Source organism: Phyllostomus discolor, chromosome 3, assembly GCF_004126475.2.
Source record: "Phyllostomus discolor isolate MPI-MPIP mPhyDis1 chromosome 3, mPhyDis1.pri.v3, whole genome shotgun sequence".
NCBI lineage: Eukaryota > Metazoa > Chordata > Mammalia > Chiroptera > Phyllostomidae > Phyllostomus > Phyllostomus discolor.
Window position 1 is genome coordinate 157,975,316 of NC_040905.2, and position 14,013 is coordinate 157,989,328.

At 35.1% G+C, this 14,013-nt stretch overlaps 1 protein-coding gene across 16 annotated transcripts in view; it reads left to right on the forward strand.

Annotated features, from left to right (window-relative positions):
- PTPRD (protein tyrosine phosphatase receptor type D) overlaps positions 1-14,013 on the forward strand; it is a 1,502,332-nt gene that overhangs the window by 496,977 nt on the left and 991,342 nt on the right. For all 16 annotated transcript variants that reach the window (XM_036021603.1, XM_036021605.1, XM_036021607.1 and 13 more), the window contains exon 5: positions 4,488-4,521. The gene's annotated coding sequence lies outside the window, so the exon portion shown is untranslated. The remainder of the gene's footprint in view (positions 1-4,487; positions 4,522-14,013) is intronic.

The following is a 14,013-nucleotide window of genomic DNA, read 5'->3' on the forward strand; positions in this document are numbered from 1 at the left end:
TCTTTTATCTTACATCTTTTGCTATTGTTGAAAGGTTTGCTATAAACCTAACTTGCTTCAGTTTAAATGCTTATTTTGTCCTGTAGCTATCTTTGTTTGTGTTTATGTTCGTTTGTGAGGTAGATTTAATTTTACTTATCTTGTTTGAGATTTATTTAGCTTCCTGAAGACAGATAGACACAGAGAGAGGCATAGATTTATATAGATATATAGGAACATATCATATAATAACTCATATATGTGATATCACAATTCTTAAACCTTTTTCATATATTACTCTTTTAAGATTACTTTTTCCCATTCTCTTTCTGAATCCTATTACTAGACAAATGTTGGATCATCTCATTCAATCTTTATGTCTCATATGCTCCCTCTAGTAATTATTTTCATCTTTGTTTCTCTAGCAATATGGATAATTTCTTAAATTCTATATTTCTGTTAAATTTCTTTAGTTGTGTTTAATATATCTGTTTATTTAGTTAATTTCAATTATTATACTTTTATTTTAGAAATTATAAGAAGTACTCATTGAAAACCATCTTGTTCTTTTTAAAACATCTTGTTTCTTTCAAATATGTTCTCTCCCATCTTTTATTCTTAAAAATTTTAAACGATTATTTTATAATCTGAGTTTGGACATGCAATTAGATGTTTGCTGTTTATAATCTTGCTCTTTGGTCTTATATTGACTCTCAGTCAAGATTTCCTCTTGTGTTTTCTAATTATGGATTTCAGTCCCTGTTTAGCAGGCCCTACATATTTGTAGTTTTTAAATGTCCTTTGATGAATGAGGATCCACTCCTCCAAAGTGGTACAAACCCAGGAATACTATTTTATTAAATATTCTCTGTAGAATTTCTCTGATCTTGTCAATAACATTAATCAAACCCCAAACCTGTGTAATATTTTCAGTAGAAAATTTTTAATTTCTTGTCCTAGAAATCCCAAGGCTCTTAGATAACATTGATAAATGTCACATAGAACCAAAATATTAGTAAATCTATGTCATTTCTACATTTAGCTTCAATTTTGACCACTGAAAATTCTCTGGATGTATTTAATTCAGTTTTGAATTTCAAATAATATTTATTATGTTTTATCCAGGTTTCTAAAAAATATTTTATAGTAAGATTGTTGTTGGTTTACAATATTTGATGCATCTTTTTTACTGAAATGGAGCTACTTTAATTTGTGTTTTTATTTTAGCTCTGTGAATAAAGATAAAGGACTCATAACTCTATGACTGAAGTAAGAGTTACTTATTCAGGAGAAAAAAAACTAAGACCTCATGTTTATCCTCCCCCCCCCCCCTTTTTTTTTTTTACAAAGAAAGTCTATTCTAGCCTCTAGGCTATTTATGGAATATATATAGTTAGGCTCAGTAATACCAATTCCCTTTTATTTTCATTTTTTTTTCTTATTACCACTCATCTTCTGACACTTCAGCCCAAGCCCTGGATTGTCTCATGGCTTATACAAGAAAAAAAGGACTGAAGTTTTGATATGAAGAAAAGAAAATGCCAAAATAAAGAGAAATCTGATAACATTATAAAAGAATCCCTTTGACCACCTATGTATATTTTATATTCGTACATGTGTGTATGTGTGTGTGTCAGAACAATAGAAGGTGAGATAGAATTCATTTAATATTTATGTACTATATACTCATGTATATATTTCAATGATATGGGAATTTAAGAATTTCATTACTAAAATGACTTTCTATGCTGAGAGTGGTTACCTACTTGTATTTGTTTTTCATAATTATTTTTATAATTGGTTCCAGAAGTAAACATAGAAATTGCTGGCTTATTCCTACCACCTGCCTAGTATAGATATACAAGGAAGGAAATGATATATATTTAATTTCTTCATCAGTTTATTTTCTAACATATAACAACATTACAATATCAGAATGATATCTAATTTAGTATTCTGTTCCTGCTTCAAACACCATAGTTCTTTTATAGAAAATTGACTCTCTTACAAATTAAATGGTCAAATGTAAGGAGGTGAATCGCTGACTGCAATTGTTATTTGAATCAATTCACATATGAAAGGGTCCTCACAAACCTTCTTTAAAGAGAAAACTTTTGTAGGTATATGTGCATTTTATTTGGGATGACTTTATTCCTACACTCATGCCAGCATCGCTGGGGTCAAAACAAAATCTTCAAAGTTTTTGATAGGATCTGCTTTCTTCTCTCAATCCACTAGTTATCCATTTAGTAAGTTGTCTGTTTCATATGGAAGGATTTTCATATCCTGTGATGCAATTCTCAGAACTTAATCAAGATACAAAAGAAAAAAAGCATGAAAAAATATCAGGCAAAATAATAAAGAAAGAAAACTTGGACTGATAAAGGTAGTGAATTAGATAGATGAACATGCTAGAAATTATAAATTATTGAAAAAATGATACTAAGAGCTAGAGGGTTTAATTGGTCCTGTTCTTTGGCAACTCAAGTCACATGTAAGTAAAATTCCATTTTTTAAATAATCAATTTAAGAAAGCAAGGGGAGAGAGAGTAAGAGAGATTGAGATCATTTTGTTGTTCCACTTATTTATGCATTTGGTTGTTGATTCTTGTATGTGCCCTGACACGGGATGAAGCCCACAACCTTGGAGTATCAGGACAATGCTCTAACCGTTATTTGAAAATGTATTAAGTAATCCAATAATAATATCTCTTGATATTTAATATGTTACATTAAAATAATATATTGTTATATTATATAATATATTATATAGTAATATATTATATAATATATAATAATAGATTATATATTAATATATTATTGTTATATAATATATTGTTATATTATATAATATATTATATAATAATATATTATATATTAATATATTATTAATATATAATAAAATAAGTCTTTAATAAAATGTCTTTAATAAAATGAATGGATAGTCGATTTATAATCATCTGAGAAAAATTTTGAAGCCTAAAGTGATTATGGACTCAGAAGAAAAATAAAGGATGAGGCCTTATGAGTGTGTAACATACCTGCATGCTTCATATTGTCATAGTAAGATCTGGCATAGTTAACTTGGCCAAGATTACACAATTACCAACAAAGCAGTTATAATTTCAGTCTGCATAAGAAGAGAGATGACCTGCTTTTAAGATTATGCTGCTAATTTCATTCTTGCTGCTGGGGTGACTGTGTTAATGGTTCAAGGTGAATATGTCATTTTTCCCGCCAGACAACTAATTTCAAGCATATGCTATGCTAATAGAGCTCCACTAAGCATTGTCGCCTTTCTGAGCAACATTCAAACCTATAAAAATCTTAAATATAGAGATAACATATCTCCATATGACACAAAAATCTTTAAGAACTTGTCTAAACAGTTAACAATAGAAGAAAATTTTAATTTCTTGATTCATTTTGATGAAACTAAAAATGTTCCTTTCATAATGGGTATCACTAACTCTTTGAAATTCAATATTTAGTCAGCAAAAAATATGTGCAATGCAAATGTATTGTTCTTTTAAAGGATGGTAGATGAACATAAGAAAAATGTATACCTTTTCTATATATTAAATGCATTGTACCTTTAGCTCACCCACCATCTTCTGGACATCTCCCATGACAAAAGCATAGCAGACAGTCTTCTTCATCAGCAAAAATGAACAGGGTCAAGGCATAAATGCCTATATCTATAAGATAGTGTCTGATGAGTACTGTAATAGAGATATGAAATACAGTGGTGACGTCTAGAAAGAGAAGAGTGATTCCTTCTCTGGATATCCAGATAGCTTCATTGAAAAGATGTTAATTGGTCTGGTCCTAAAGAATGGGAAAAAGAATACTGAGGCAGAGAAAAGGGGGTAAACCAAAATATTGTTGTAACAAAGAGAGTTGTGATTAAGATATGGTGTGAGAATAGGGCACAAGAGAAAATAGTTGGAAATAAATCTGAAAAATAAAATTAGGATGCTTTGGAGAATTATGGAATAGATTCTTTGAAAGGTAGAACAAAAGCAGCTGACTGAAACCAATGAACACTATGCTAAATACTTTAGCTTTTTTTGGCCAGAGGAATAGACAACAGAATTTTTGAGCTCAGTAAGGTGATTTATATGGCATTATTAAAACCATGTATTAGGTTAAGTATTCCACAATTGTGTTCATGCCAGGACCAAGATTACAGCATGTAGTAGCCCTATACTTCTGCCTACCTTTTAAAATTAAGCAAAAGAAGAAAATATTGATGCAATATATGCATATGCCAGTGAGTGTACATAAAAGATTTTGAAAAAAACAGGCAGTTTCTAATTTGGACCAAAGGAGGTGGGGATAAAAAACTTTCATTTGACGTAACTACAAGACTGAGATAAAACAAGGTATTTTTACTGCTTATTTACTTTTGCTTCTGTAGGTACATTCACAAAATGTGTTTGAAGACAATTTAAATGTTTTTGGTGGTTTTATGATTGCAATATCAAAATACATTTTTACTGTTTCAGATGATGGTGCCTGTCAATTAACTGAACAACTGTGGTAAGTTATTTTCTTTTTTCCTCAAATCTGTATAGAATGCTTTTTCCTTCTAAGATCCAAAAGGATTTATGTTGCCTATGAAACCTATAAAACTGTGAACACTTAAATGGACTCAAAGGCAGACATGTTCTAAAGTAGGCTGAATTTTGTTCAGGGATGTAACCCTTTTCTTTCTCCTTCCTTCCCCTTCCCTTCCCTTCCCTTCCCTTCCCTTCCCTTCCCTTCCCTTCCCTTCCCTTCCCTTCCCTTCCCTTCCCTTCCCTTCCCTTCCCTTCCCTTCCCTTCCTTTCCTTTCCTTTCCTTTCCTTTCCTTTCCTTTCCTTTCCTTTCCTTTCCTTTCCTTTCCTTTCCTTTCTCTCTCTTTCTTTCTCTCTCTCCCTTTCTTTCTTTCTTTCTTTCTTTCTTTCTTTCTTTCTTTCTTTCTTTCCACCCTCCCTTCCTTCCTCCCTCCCTCCCTCCCTCCCTCTCTCTCTCTCTTTCTCTATTCTATTCTATTCTATTCTATTCTCTGAGCCAAGATTAGAAATGACAAAATCTCCTGTACATGTACACCAGAAATCTAGGAAAGGCTACTCTTTTCCAAATGTTCTCCATGTCACATGCACCATCTGCTTCCCCAGGGATGACCCTGAGAAAACACCCAAATGGTCATACTGTCAATGGGAGTAGAGCATCTTTTAAAGAAATTTAAAGTTATTTGGACATTTGACACAAAGAAGCAGATGTTTCTGTCTTTGCTGTCCTCGTTTTAAGGAGGTGTTAATTATCAGTCATGATGTACAGCCAAGCTGATTTTCATTTTCTAGTTTTATAACTGATTGAATTCAACTTTACATTAATCGAATTATCATATTGAGAAGCAGAAATTTAAAGACAGTTTCCTTTTCCTTGTTATGAACATGCTGTGACTGTGCTCCTTTTGGGACATCTATTAGGTAATTTTCCATCTAGGAGAAGAAAATATGTTATTAAGTATTGTGGAAAAACACAATGGTAGTAATATTACTGGTGAAAATGAGTTCTTTTGTGGTATTGAGAGAAAAGACTTTCAAACAACACGTGTGAAGTTTAAACATGGTAGCAGGATTTATTGGGCTTAAGGGAAATAATACATTCCTGGGGACAAAGAGGGCAGACAGGGTCTATCAGCAAATGCTCCAAAGCTTTGGTTAATCCTCCGTATAATTTTTTCATTCTCAGTAATGATCAAGGTGCCATTCAAATGATCCAACCCAACTTCTTGTATCTTCCTGGACTCAAGTTGGGCCCTCTGCCTGACCAATCCTTTTCTGGGACCTACTGGTGTTCTGTACCCTCTATCCAATCCATTTACCTCTACACTTTTTCCCAGGCTATTCTCTGGCCCTTCATATCACCATCTTGGCTCTTACCACACACATCCATAGGTAGATACACCTTCCCTGGTACCATCTTGATTTCTATTATGCATGTCAAAAAGTTCTATTATATCATCTGCTTTCTACTGCACATGTGCCAAGCAGAGGAATTTTCCTCTCCTTCTACCTTCATAATCCAGTACTGGGCCAGAAACACCCCTTGGAAGATTTACAGACTCTACTCCAAGAGAGAGAGCACTGAATCTCCTTGTCACCAGTCTGCTGGAGTGTGTGAGTGAGTCTGTAAATGCTATAGCTTCTTAGTAAGCTTAGTGGAATACTGTCCTAATATCTGATTTAGCTTCCCAGTTTAGGTTTAATATCTAATTCCCCTTGCTCCCTTCTTATCAATAACTAACTACCTATGCTAACAGTCATAGAATATAAGCTGCAATAGTATGCTGATGGAAGGAAGGAAGGAAGACTTTTCTAGGGCAATCCATTTGGCATTTTAGGGTGTTCTGTTTTTAGAGAATTAAGTTTTCAACCAGATTATGTCAGTGGAGATGTTTTTTTTGTTTGTTTTCACAGATGTTTCACTTATTCAAACTCCCAACCAAAATTGCTATCAATTAGAAAAGTAATATTTTGTTGTTACACTTTAAGTAGTTACAAGAAATATTTTTAGTCTTTATATTGATAGTGAAATACCCAGTACTTACTGGCACAAATGATTTTTTTCTCTATTATTCTTACAAGAAGCAAAAGAATAAAAAGGATTTATGTCTTAACTTGTGTAATTGCCTTGGATTATTATAATTATTCAGTGAAAACTAAGATAAGTGGGTGTATTTTGTACCAATCTAATTCGTTTTGGATACATTGGTATCTTTTTGTCTCTATATTGAAAGAATAAACCAACATATCTGTGTATTTACTACACCAGGAACTGGTATTTTCATGAACACTTTTTATATTGTCAGACTTATAAGGAAACTGCCTCAGGTTGTTACTCATTTTACTTCCTGGAGATTTTTCTAGTTTAGAGTAGGTTGAGAGAAAATGTTACCATTTTTCTCTCTTATTCAATGGCAATAAGAAAAAAGTTATGAAAGAGTGACTATATAGCATAGACTAGACTGCTTGGTAAAGTAAGTTATGGCCTGAATGGGACATGGTTAGTAAAAGGATAAGAAAAAGTTGGTGGTATAAGAAAAGTTTACAAAGAGTTCAGATAAAAAAGAGGAATGGACAACTGTATGGGATGCTATATGGATATGGGGTGTTATTTAGGGAAGAACAAATGTTGGAGGAAAAGTCGAGTTTTATTGCATATTATATTAATGCTTTTCAAACTGTAACGTGCCTATGAATCACCTGGTTGTCTTGCTAACATGCATTTTCTAATTCAGTGGGTCTGCAGTGTGGATCTAGAGTCTGGATTCCTATAAGCTTGTAAGTGATGTCAAAGCCGCTGGTCCATGGACTGCACTGTGAATAGCAAGACACCATATAAATGATCCTCTCTTTTTGCATCCTGTTCAAGCAGTTTCAATCAAGACATCTCAAGCATTTGATTTGGTTTGGTTTACCGTGTAAAGATTGATTTGAAGATTAGGAAAAAATGCCCAGTGTTAGTTCAGCCACACACAAAAAAGAAGAGGGTCTTGCTAGCCCCCAGATCTGCTTTCCCTCTCATCAACTGAACCATCCAGGGTAAATGTGAAGGATCAAGCAAGTCAACCTGTTTGCATCAATTTCAAGTAAATGAGATGTGAGATTTTATCAGAAAAAAATAAATAAATAACTGCTTTTCTAAGATTGCAGTATATTCAAAGACAATCATTTCATCTCCTTGCAGTAGTCAAATTATTATAAGCATCAATGGTCGAGGATCTTTTTAACCTAAAAATAAAAGGGCATAGTGAAAGGCAACAATCTTTTATTTGAGATCCAAATGATAGCTATTTAGGAAGCAGTGCCTCAGGAAGAGTCCCAAATAGTGTTTGGACAAGGAGTATTTATGAGAAATGGAAGGAAGATAATTACATGAATAGAAGAAAATAATTTCTATTGGTAGTAATAAGATAAGGAAGGAATTTTTATACATGCAGGTAAGCTAACAAAGTGATGCTAATTCTAAAGAATGTCTCCAATTTCCAGCCCTGTAGTCATGTCCCTTGTTAGCTTTGGAAACACTTGTCTGGGATACACTGCTGCTTTAGGCCCAGTCCAAAGGTGATTTACCAGCTTTAACATTCCCAATGTTTGAGGAATAAGATGTGTAAGGCAGTTTCTCAAACTCTGTTCTGAAGTGACTCCATTTGTATTATTTTTCACAAGTTAGAGAGTCCTAACCGTAAATAGGTATTATCATCTTTGCTTTGCTTGAAAGTACTTTACTTCTGCCTTGAATACATAATAAAATGTTATCAGTTTTTTAAAAATTCATTCCTACTGACATCAAGAATGTTATCTAGCCTAATTGTTAAGCTTATTCAGATACCAAGGAGATTATCAAGGAAACACAATAGAAGCCATACTAGGCAGGGTACTCAATTAACATGAATAATGAAACCAAGAGGGCCTACTTCAGTGGTATAAGGAAATATGTCAGACTTTCTGGAATCTGAATTCCTCTAGAAGCATGAAGAAAGCCAAGGAAGCAGAAGTTCTAAAATCAGTCATAAGTTTTCTGTTTAAACTCTTTCCTCTTGATGAATGTTTCTTCACTCAACATTTATGTCAGAATCATCTAGGGAGTTAAAAAAAAATAGTTTACACCTGGGCTCCATCCAGACCAATTACCTCAGAGTCTCAGGGTGGAGCCTGATATCCAAAGGTTGGTGGCTCAGCTAGCTCCCTGGCGATTACAGAGAAAACTGGAGAATCATTGTTTTAGACCGCATACTACCTTCTTTCCTGGACATCGTTCAGTATACATATGTATTCTTCTTCTTTAACATTTATTTATACATACTGTTCCATATGTAGATAGAGCTCAATCTAACAACAAAGTAATAGTAATAGCTAACCATTATAAGGTGCTTACTATTTGTCAGTGTTTTGAGTGTTTCATATGCACTAAAACAATCCTAGATAATATCCACTATTCTTAATCTATTTATATATAAGAAAACTGGGGCACAGGAATATTAACTTGTCAGAACTCACATAGCTGGTAAGTGGTTGAATTGGGATTCAAACCCAGGCTTTAATGGCCCCACAGCCCATGTTCTGCTAAACTACCAATTAATTGTCAATTGATTCATGTACTCAACAATGTATCTGGAGAAGCTTCCATACACAAGGTTCTAGGAATAGAGCAGTGAGCACAACAAAATATCTGCCTTTTTGAAGCTTGCTTTCTTATAGGAGACAGAACAGTCAGAATTTGTTTAAAAGGCCTTAGAATTCATAGCAGAAAGATATGGGATTCAAATATGACCTTTCCATTTTCATTCCGAATGATCTTAGCAAATCTCTTTACTTCTTTAGTAATATAAAGAAATAATGTAAAGAGATACCTGAATGAGTAATTTTTATGATTTTATATCACCACTAATGGTAATGAAAGAAGTTTTGTATGTACTTGTGACTTAAAAAACATATTTATTGAAAAAACTAGATTTTCCCCATGGGGCATACACTAAGGACATTGTGAAAGCACTAGATATCAGGAAGATATTGGTGGCAATGTTAGCTGTGTCGGCATTGGCATTGGTGGTGGTGGTGACTGTCATGGTGGTGGTGATAGTTAAGAGGATGAAATTAATAGTAACAACTACCATTCATTAGGCATTAACTATGGCTCAGATATTATTCTAAATGCTTTATACTTACTCTTTTATTTAATCCATTTTACAATTCTATGGGTAGTATGAATTATCACCTATGTGTAGAGCTAGAGGATTAGAAAACTTAAACAATTGACTCAAAGCACATAGCTAAACAAGTAATGGAGCCTAAATTCATCCAACATGTACTGATTATACAAGGGTGGACGAAAGTAGTGAGTATAAAGTTGTGAGTACACAAAGCAGAGTTTATTCTTATATTATTATTTATTAATTATTATATTATTTTCCATATGAACAAATGTAAACCTACTTTTGCCTACTCCTATATATTGCTGTATAACTAACCACCCCAATGTCTCTGTGGCTTAAAATAACTATTTGTTATCCTTTGTGATTCTGTAGGTTGACTAGGAAGTAATTCTGCTCTACTTGATGTTGGCTGGGATCACTTATGTGTCTATACAAGGAGCTTAACTGGAGGTCTCAGTTCTCCTTGTGGTCTCTCTTTCAACATAGTGAGTCATCCTCATGTAGGCTGTTCACATGATTTTTTTCTCTAGAAGACTAGCTTAGGCTTTCACAAATTGTGCAGCTCAGTTCCAAGGAGTATTCCAAGGGGCAGTCCTCACTTCAAGTGCCTCACCTTGCAACATGCTTGCTAAAGCCCCATTGGTCAAAATGAGTTAAATGATCAAGCCCAGAGTCAGTGTAGGAAGCAACCAAAAATGGGGAAGAATACCTAGAGGCATGGTTCAGTCTTCTATAACAGATATGGCTGACTCCAAGACCCACTGGGCTCTTACTTTTTATAGTTCATTCCCTCCATAGAGATATGGAAAGTAACCACTAGAAGAGCCCATTCCAGATAGAATTGTGGAGGAGACACTGTAGACAGAGTTGACCTGAGCTTATTTTAAAAACAGGAAGAACATATAAGTACTCAAGAGGAAGTTTATTATAGAAAATTCAGTATTGAAGTGAATGGCAAGGTTCAAACTTCAGGAATTTAGAACTCCTGAAATGATATCTCTATAGTCTAATTGTCAAATAGACTCAAGGCATAGTTGTGACTCTTTACACAGTGGGTGTCCTAATGTAGGATCTCATTTTCACGAGAACACTTCTGCATGCAGGTGAACTACAGGAGGGATAGGGATGACATTGTTATCTACTTAGACTACCAGAGTTGATCTCAGTAGAATCCTCAAGCCTTACTTCAAAAACATGCAGAAAAAAACCTGAGTCTGAAGGACTCAAAAGGCAAAAGGTTCCTACTATTGCCAATGACCCATGTATATGTAGAGAAACCTATTAATAAGAGTTTGTGAATAACTTTGGATTTTGAATGGCTGTGTGTCCAATGGGCCTGTTAAGTGAGTTATTTAGAAAACAAACAACCCACTTACTCAGAGCTTTATTATGATGGTTATCAATTTTCTCAGCTTACTCTACCATACCACCTTCACTTAGGGCCAAGGAGAAGGAGAATCTTCATGACCCAACAAGACCATAAGAATATGAGTTTTACCTCACTGTTTTGTAGGCTATTTTATTTCCTGGAGCTCCACAGAGAACATTAATCTCTAGGACTATAAACTTTGTACTTTTTATTACCTCTTACTTTTCTCTACTGCTTAAGAGTAGTAGGGGTCAACAGCCTGCTCCCATCATTTAGGGACTAACAATGTGGAAATTGAGTGAACTCACATTGAGCTCACTCAAGGGTTCTCCCTGTGTACCAGTTTTTCTCAAATTTTGAATAACCTCCAAGACAGAAAAGAACAAAAATATTTGTGAAGAAACACATGTTTTGTTTTTTCTTGGCACAGAGTGGAAGTATAGTAGCATTCCCCTCTGTTTTGACTAGAAGCAGGATCCATTTCCCATGTTCATCCAGGGAGTCCTGTTTCACTAGTCAATAAACATTGAGTCCATATTGCTATAAAGGGAGAACTAATGTCCCCATTTATCAAGTAGGGATTTCTAAGTTGCACCAACAAAATAATTGGACACATGTATAAACTAGGATTCATATGTACAGAATAATATTTTGTATATGCAAACAGATAATTGTGCAATCAAGTGGATACCTTTAATTAAAATGATTGTATATGCAAATTTATCATTTGCTAAAGCAGTCATATTTTGGCACACCTATACATAATTTTTGGTCTCTAATTTAAGGTGGTTTTATGGCAGAAATAGTCTTACTTCTTGGATCTCATGTTTTACATATTAGCCAAATACTATTTTTTCAACATTTTAAATCTTTAGTAATCATATTACTGTCATTTTAAAAATGAACTTTCCCCTGCATCAGAATCATTTAAAATCAGAGTATTTTTAGCCTGTTGTTTTGAAAACTGGTTGCACAAATCCTTTTATGCAAAACACTGGTGATGTTTTATATGTTAAATCACCTTCAATTTTGAGGTTTGTTCCAAAAGGGAAAGCAAAAAAATTGTGGCATATATAGAATATTTCTTATTATAAACTCTCCATCTATTTCATATTTCATCTATTTTCATTTTATTAGCATCTTAATGTTCTTGAAAATTAAGTACATCTAAAAATTAATTAATATATTTAATGTATTCTCTTATATATAAGAGAATATATTAATCCCATTTTGTTATTATTAACAATAACAACACCTACATTTGCTTATTATGTGTAAGGCACCCACTTTTCAGAACCAGCCTGTGAGGCAGATTTACCATATTTTACAGATGAAGAAACTGAGACCCAGATCACATGACTCTCCCAGGGTCACAGAGCAACTACATGATAAAGCTAGGAAATTCAGTACTTGGCAAGACTGTGGCTGCTGCCCTCTTTAGCTGCTTAAGCTGCTTCTTTAAGGCAGCTATGACTGTCTGAGAAACTGTGGGGGGTGGGGGGCTCTGCCCACAGGGCCCCTCTGGCTGTCACAGATGAGAATAAGTCTACCAAGACATGATCTGCCTGGGGAGGAAAGGTGGCTGATCTCTCACAGGAGAAGGACCAAGAGCCTGTTCCTCAATGGCCTTTTATTGGGTTCATTTATGAAAGAATTCAGGTAAAGCTCATTAATCATTGCTAGGCAGTAAGGATCAAACAATAGATAACAAAGAACTCTGAGGGCCTATTTTGAGTCAGGGTCAGATAGCTAAAGAGCTGTAAAACTTTCAGGAACAAACTTGCTTCTTGTTTGTACCCTTATCATTTAATTGAGAGCATTCTAAACAAAGCAGGTTTCGCAGGATTTTACATATTCTTTCTTAGGCCTGATTGCCCAGGGAACCTGCCCTTCCCAGCACAGGGCTGCACCACCTTCTGTCATTGTTTCAAGCTTAGGTGGAGCAAGGGAAGTAAGGCAGCCAAGAGATTAGGAGATTTTCTCGCAGACAATGAGGACTCAGGCTATGTCAAAGCTGAGGAGCAAGGGTCCATCACCCCCTTTTGCTGTAGCCCCCAAAGTCCTTCCTTGGGGATCTCCCATGTGACCGTGCCTATCTTAGGTCATTCCCCCCTTGGGGAATCTTATCCATCATTGGCTAACCAACCAAGCATTGGGGGCCAGTTATGGATGAAGTAAAAGGACCAGAAGAGATACTCCTGACAAGGAGGTAAGCTTTTGTCTCCTTGGTGGCTTATGGTCCAAGGTCGTTCCCTCAGCCTTAGCCTTGGTGGGGGTTACAGTTTCTGAAACCAGGCAGGGCAGTTCCCAACAAAACTGTAATGAGACCTGCTTCTCCAGGAATTACCTCCTCTTTCTCTTCTCTCTTTTACCTGTCCGAATGCAAGAAACATATAAAAGAATAAAAACTTAAAACCTATCCTCCTTGCTTTTCACCCATTCTCTTGCTTATCTTTTTTATCTGTCCTCTAAAGACTCAGGGTAGAAAACTGGTTTGAGAGCCTGGAGAACCTGGAGGGTGGAATCCACCATTGACCAGGAGCAGGCTGGAGTTTCAGGGAGCTCAGGAATTTGTTTACCTATGTCTCTCAATAACTGTTTTAAACACAAAATTCTAAGTACCATTGTATTTCAAATTAATTGGATCTTTGCTTAAAACCTGCAATGGCTCTTTAACCTTACTCTGAATGGAAGCCAAAGTTCTTACAGTGGCCTTTAAAGTTGCTCATAGTCTGGCCTCCTCTCTGACCTGGTGTTTTATGGCATTCTTCCTGCCCCCACCCCAGTCACTTGTTCCAGCTAATCTGGTTTCCCTGCTGGCCCTGGAGTCTGCTAAGCAAACTCAGGCTTGAGGTCTTTTGTACTTGTTTTCTCTCCTTGGCATGCTTTCCTGATACAACAGCATGTGGTTTTTCCTTGTGACCTTCAAGTCTCTGCTCAAATGTCATCATACCAC